Source organism: Haliotis cracherodii, unplaced genomic scaffold (assembly GCF_022045235.1).
Source record: "Haliotis cracherodii isolate W230 unplaced genomic scaffold, xgHalCrac1.p SCAF_10, whole genome shotgun sequence".
NCBI lineage: Eukaryota > Metazoa > Mollusca > Gastropoda > Lepetellida > Haliotidae > Haliotis > Haliotis cracherodii.
In genome coordinates, this window is record NW_027266265.1 from 44,190,720 (window position 1) to 44,198,407 (window position 7,688).

Genomic DNA, 7,688 nt, shown 5'->3' on the forward strand with positions numbered 1-7,688 from the left:
AGACTTTTGTATTTCTGTTATTACAGATTACATGTGCAGACATGGCAACTATTACTGTTTTGGAATTCATTACAATAATTTGAACCAAATTCTTCCAGTACCATTAACAATAAAGAGAAATGTGATACGAATATTGTGAAACAAAATATTGTGAGTATTTTCGTCTGGTTATTGACTTTGTCACAAGCATCATCCCATGCACAAGCAATCAGCTGTCAATAGTTCAGGTTGTGATTGGAAGTTTGACACATTTCCCAGTGGTTATTGTGATAAAATGTAATGGAAAATATGATTTCTTTTCGTCAAGACCATACATTTGATAACGATATTAATGATTATTTAGTTGTCACCCCAATTATCCAAGTTAGGCTGAATGGACACAATTTGGGGTGGTTATCACTGCATTTTTCAATGTTAGGGCCAGACATAGGTAGATGCTGTATTATATATTACTCAAAAGAAGTTAAGGAACACTTGACTTTTTCATATTCCTGTAGTACATAACAGAAAAGGCAGTTCTTTAACTTCTTTAGAGTAGTATGTACATGGCTTGGGAAGTATTGAGTTTTATTCTACAGAGATATATTCCAGGGGTGGCCCAGTTGTCTAAGGCGCTGTGCAGAGTTGCGACCCTTTGGCACGCCAGAAACCTATGATTGTGGGTTCGAATCCCGGTTCGCCCCGATTATGTTTCTAGGTTTGTCAGCACCATACCTATGCTCCTGGGTTTCACCAAAGTGGTAAACGTCCGAGACCTGCATCACTTCGGGCTTTCCTCCCACATTAAGCTGACACGCCGCGATATAACTGGAATACTGTTAAAAGCGGTGTTAAACCCAACTCACTCACTCACTCACTCACTCACTCACTCACTCACTCACTGAGGTGGGGTTTATTATGATACAGTGCATGGAGCTGAATGCATTAAGTCCGTCTCTAGTCAATACTGTGTGCTTTCAGTGAACCGTTTCCCAGGCGTTTTGTTTTGATTTTGGTGATGCACCCATCCAATTTTATTTTGACATCCCTTTTATTTCGCTTGTTATATGTGATTTTTGATGTCATACCGGTAAATGCTTTGAATTTGTGTAGACTGCTTTGTCCTGTTGCTTGAGGAGCATAGCTCAGCTAATTTTGTCACAAACTTGGGACAAACTATTTTATGTTTTATTTTTCTTCAACCAGCCACTTGTGTGAGTTTCTTCAACTTACAGCACCCTCTCTTGCCAAAGCTGGAGCTTCTTTGCCAAATGGTGACAAAGAGGTGATGGGCTTGCTTCGTGGTTAAGATGTTAGCGCTCTGCACCAAAGGCCTTGGTTAGATTCTTTGACATGTGTCTTACTGTGTGAAGCAGTGTTTCTCGCTGTGATGTTGGTAAACATTGCTAAGAGTGGCGTCATAACTTATCACACACTTATCGAGTCTAAGGTACTTTGTCACACCTGGTATTACAGTAGGGATGTTTTTTCCAGCACAACGCATCTAGTAATTACTAATTGACTAAAATGAATTATTACCTATGTTACAATTTAATACATGTGTGTATTTTGAATAAGAAATAATTAATTGTAGCCATATTTTCTCACTTGTGGTTATCTGAACTGAATCATGACTTGTAATTCATTTAGCATCATCATTTAACATCTTCGTTCCATTATAGGCTAGCCTTTTGTCATCTATTGTAATTTAAACAAAATCAATCTTAATGGGTCTTTTCTTTTCAAAAGGCCAGACCAATTGACTTTCTTGTTTCATGGACAAGTCTAAAGGACAAGAGGTGTAAGGAATAAGTGTTGATGTTTTCTTAGAAATCTTTTTTGTGTGGGTTATATTGTGGGTTATATTATGTAATATATACCTCTATATGTATATGTATATATATATATATATATATATATATATATATATATATATATATATATATATATATATATATATATATATACACCTATGTATGTATATATATATCCCTGTGTATATATATATGTATATATGTATTATGGGTTATATTTTGTAATATATACCTCTTTATGTATATATATATACACCTATGTATGTATATATGTGTGTGTGTAATTATATATATATATATATATATATATATATATATATATATATATATATATATATATGATTACCTAACTATCCATGAAAAAAGAATAGGTCTTCAGCAACCCAAGCTTGCCTTAAAAAGTGACTATGCTTGTCGTAAAAGGCGACTAACATGGTCAGGCTTGCTGACTTGGGAGATGCATATCATCGATCCCAATTGCGTGGATCGATGCTCATGATATCAATCACTAGATTGTCTGGTCCAGACTCGATTATTTACAGACCGCCGTCATATAACTGGAATATTGCTGAGAATCAGGCTTTGGTAAAAATGTTTGTTTGTCTTGAATAGGGTTACAGATATGCCCCTAGTTCCATTTTGCCATACTTTCTACCTGTATATTCTGCAGATATATCTTTTGATAAATACCTAAAGAAATGGGTAATTTACAATTTGGAATGTTGAGGTGTAGCATGTATCCATGCTCTACCAAGATATGTGGCATGGACATCCCATCAGAGATTTGTACAGATTTATTGCCATGTTGCTTCCTGTGCTAAGTTGCGAATTATTTTTAAGAAAGTGAATTGATCAGGCTTTGGTAAAAATGTTTGTTTGTCTTGAATAGGGTTACAGATATGCCCCTAGTTCCATTTTGCCATACTTTCTACCTGTATATTCTGCAGATATATCTTTTGATAAATACCTAAAGAAATGGGTAATTTACAATTTGGAATGTTGAGGTGTAGCATGTATCCATGCTCTACCAAGATATGTGGCATGGACATCCCATCAGAGATTTGTACTGATTTATTGCCATGTTGCTTCCTGTGCTAAGTTGCGAATTATTTTTATACAAGATGTGTCAGTTTGTGAAGAGCACAGGCTGCTTGTTTGATCACAGAGATAGTGATCCACCTTGTGTAGTCAAACATTGGCATTCTCACTGATGTCCCAAGTCCGGTGCGGAGTAACTGGATTCCCATGAGTTAGGCTTGTATTTAGCACTTGTGAGGCTTGTACTTAGCACTAGTGAGGCCTGTATGTAGCACAGCTGAGGCTAGTACTAGCACTTGTGAGGTTAGTATTTAGCACAGCTGAGGCTAGTACTAGCACTTGTGAGGTTAGTATTGAGCACAACTGAGGCTCGTACCGGCACTAGTGAGCCTTGTATTTAGCCCTAATAAGGCTAGTACTAGCACTTGTGAGGTTAGTATTTAGCACAACTGAGGCTAGTACTAGCACTAGTGAGGTTAGTATTTAGCACAACTGAGGCTTGTATTTAGCACTAATAAGACGAGTACAAGCACCAGTAAGACTTGCATTTGGCACTAATAAGGCAGTAATGCTTGTAGTACTAGTACGGCTAGTACTACCACTAGTTAGGCAACTTGGTAATCAGCTGCATGGGAATATTATTGTCACTTCAAGGTTCGGTCATTTGTCAATGGCAACAAGACAGACCCTTCCTCCATATGTCCTTGTGCAAAATCATCCCTCAAATGCTGGTCCTATCTGTGTAGTTAGGGGACATGGGTGGCCAAGTCGTCTAAGGCACGAATTTGCTGTGAAGAGTCGCCTCCCTTAGTCATGCCAGGAGCCGAGGATCATGGTGAGAAGCCCAGATTTGTGCTGATTTTGCTCCAAGGTGTCAGCACCTGAAAGGACTAAAATAATAATGCCACTCACTTCTGTCCCTGCTTTTCCAACCATCAAAACCACCCTCAGACAGGTCATGTTTTATAAGCTTCATCGCCAGCCACAGCCCCCAGAAAGAAGTGACTGGTCCTCTTAGTTGTCAATAATGAGGCTCCACCAGTGTTGTTGAGAAGCTTACTCATGGACTGTCCTCTAACTAGACGTCCACTTTCTGATGATTTTAAGAGGAATTCTCTGATTTTTAACACTACCGATCTAATGGTGAATATTCAATGAATCAGCAATACATTGTTGCTATGGTTACCAGAAACCCAACCTTTTACTGTAGAATTGTTTTCATATATTTTCACTTGCTATACATATTTGTTTCATTATTAAAAATGCTGAAATATTTGACGTGTTAGTCTTATTTTTATATTCATTTGTTCGTTTGTTGCTTAACGCTCAACTCAGCAATATTCCAGCTATATGACGGCGGTCTGTACATAATCGAGTCTGGGCCAGACAATCCAGTGATTGACATCATGAGCCTCGATCCACGTAATTGGGATACGATGACATGCATCAACCAAGTCAGGAGCCTGACCACCCGATCCCGTTAGTTGCCTCTTGCGACAAGCTTAGTTGCCTGTTATGGCAAGCATGGGTTGATGAAGACCTATTCTGGCCTGGATCTTCACGGGTCCAAGCACAAAACTAATGTTAGACATTAGTTTATTCAGCAAGAACACATTGCATTGATGCATGGCGTTTACTAAAAGCAGTTCCCGATAGGGTTCTTTTTTGCGTATTTATCAGATCGGTACACCAAGGTTTGTTGTATCTATAAAACAATCCATTATATGATAAATTGAGATATTTGAAATACTCACAAAAGGTTTTTAAAAGGAGCCTGACCACCAGATCCCATCAGTCCCTTTTAATGGCAAGCATTGGTTGCTGAAGACCTATTCTTACTTGGATCTTCACGGGTCTTATTTTTTGTAAGAATTCACCGTGATTAAGTTTTTTCTGCCATCTATTGTTTGCCTGAACTGCCTCTGTGGAAAAGTGGACCGTGTCTGCCCAAAGAGGGAAAAGTCTGTGCTTCCATTCCCTAGCTGCGTCATGGCAAACTAAGTCAAAAGATGGTACTTATTGTTGCCCTGCCTAGCCCTCAGCATTAAGGGGATAGGAACAAGGACTATTCGGCTTGGAGTATGTTAAACTTAATCTCAGTGGGCTAGTACTTCAAAATCGACGTAAACCAGGGCCCACCTGCACAAAGCGATCTTAGCGCTAAGACTATCGTAAGCCTATGTTATAGTGTGGGTGTTATGATCACCGTAGAGATAAGATCTCTTTGTGCAAGTGGGCCCTGGACTAGTCCAAGCAGCCACATACACATACGTGCAGCATGTCGCTATATAAGAGACGTTAAACCCCATTTCACTTTATCTTATTATCAAGGAAAGACAAAGACATTTTTCTTTGTGATATATTTTAATTCACATTCAGACTTTCAGCACATATGCTTCACACAGTTCACTTTCCCTACTTGAAACAGTGGAATGTATAGACAACCAATCTCATTAAAATCAGATCTAAGTTCTCACTACAACAAAGATCTGAGGACATCCCATTACAGGTCATGTCAGAACAACCTTTCATCCGACCAATCAGTGCATGGCTTACCAGATCAGGTAAGAGACAGACAGAATGTGTTTTCGAAGCTTAGTCGCTAGTTTGAAACTAGTTCCTTAAAGCACAAGAAGATCCCTAATCTGGACTTCTTGTCAGTCATTTCATTGTTAGGTTTAATTTCGCCAAAGGGTGGTCTGACGTGACCGTAATAGGATGTCCTCAGATCCTTGGTTAGCAGTAGTGAGACAAAAGATCTGATTTTAATGAGATTGGTATTGACAATTTAAACACGGGCTGAGCAGCAACAGCATGTACACTGACTGGTGGATCAGTGGACATCAATCAGTTTTCCCCCCCTCCAACCTGACAGCATAGCGCAAATAGACTACCGGGTAACAATTACATCATGAAACAAAAACAAGGCCTATAATACTTTATTAGTTGGTTTGCAAAATTTTAACCTAAAGTTCAATGTAGGCAGTCGAAAATAAAATTCAACAATAGTTTTCAACTTCCACTGCTCCTAATGAATTAAAAATAAACTTGTCGGTCACACTGTCACAGAAGTACGATTACAAAACGATACAGAAAGATAACCAATTTGCTTTCAGAATAGAGATTTTTATTCACATCATTCCACATTCCTAATAAATAGCAGTGATAAAATTTTGTGGATTGTTTCTTTTTACCTAATTGTAAAAAAGAATCAACATCAAGAAAATTGCCCAAAATCTTATTTTTTCTAATCTAAGTTTTTTTTGGGGGGGGGTTGTCAGCTTGTAAACCAACTAAAAAGATATATACTACTCAAAAGAAGTTAAGGAAAACCTGTTTCTTTCATACTACTATAGTTAATTTGTCATGCCATGATAGGTGAACTATAGTAATATGAAATAATCGGGTGTTCCTTAACTTCTTTTGAGTAGTATATAAAGCCCTATGATACATAGCTTTCTAAACTGACATGCAGTCACAGATAATCATGATAATAATGCCCAGTCGAATAGAAATTACCCTCTCTCTTGCAACAAACAACAACAACAACATAATTCTCTGCTATATTATTTTTCTCGATTTTTTTGTTTGCGACCATCCATATCTATCATCCACTTTATATGCTCTACACTCATGTTGTTTATTTGTTTGTTGTTTAATGCTACTCTGAGCAGTCATCAGACGGTAGTCTGTAAGTAAAGTCTGGACGACAATCCAGTGTCTGACATCAAGAGCTTTGATCCACACAATTGGGATATTATGACATCAACCAAGTCACTGAGCCTGACCACCTGATCCTTTACAACATACATAGGTTGCTAGCGACCTACATCCCCACCTTGAATCCCCAAATGTGACCTCACACATTTCCTAAACATGATGGTAATAAATATTGAAAACGATGTTCGGAACATGTGATTGAAATTAACGTGAAATTCTCAATCATTCATTACACAGAGGTGTTTATTAACCGTGAACAACCGCCACCATGGTCTAGTGGTAGAATGTGTGCCTGGAGAGCGGAAGGTTCGGGGTTCCATCCCCAGCCGTGTCATACAAAAAGACCGTAAGATGGTAAGTGTTGTTAACCTGCCTGGTGCTTGACGTTAAGGGGCTAAAACAAAGACCGGTCGGCTCAGAGTGTCTGAGTGGGGTATTCACGTTACTTCTACTGAATCAATTTTTCATGACCCCGCCCCTTAATCTTGGGAAACATATTTCAACTTTCACTACAACATTTTTTCATGACCCCACCCCTTAATCTTAGGAAACATATTTCAACTTTCACTACATTTTTTCATGACCCCTTCACTTAATCTTAGGTAACATATTTTCAACTTTCACTGCAACATTTTTTCATGACCCTGCCCCTTAATCTTAGGTGACATATTTTCAACTTTCACTGCAACATTTTTTCATGACCCTGCCCCTTAATCTTAGGTGACATATTTTCAACTTTCACTGCAACATTTTTTCATGACCCCTTCACTTAATCTTAGGTAACATATTTCAACTTTCACGACAACATTTTTTCATGACCCCACCCCTTAATCTTAGGAAACATATTTCAACTTTCACTACAACATTTTTTCATGACCCCTTCACTTAATCTTAGGTAACATATTTCAACTTTCACGACAACATTTTTTCATGACCCCACCCCTTAATCTTAGGAAACATATTTCAACTTTCACTGCAACATTTTTTCATGACCCTGCCCCTTAATCTTAGGTGACATATTTTCAACTTTCACTGCAACATTTTTTCATGACCCTGCCCCTTAATCTTAGGTGACATATTTTCAACTTTCACTGCATCATGTTTTCATGACCCCCACCCCTTAATCTAAACAGAGAC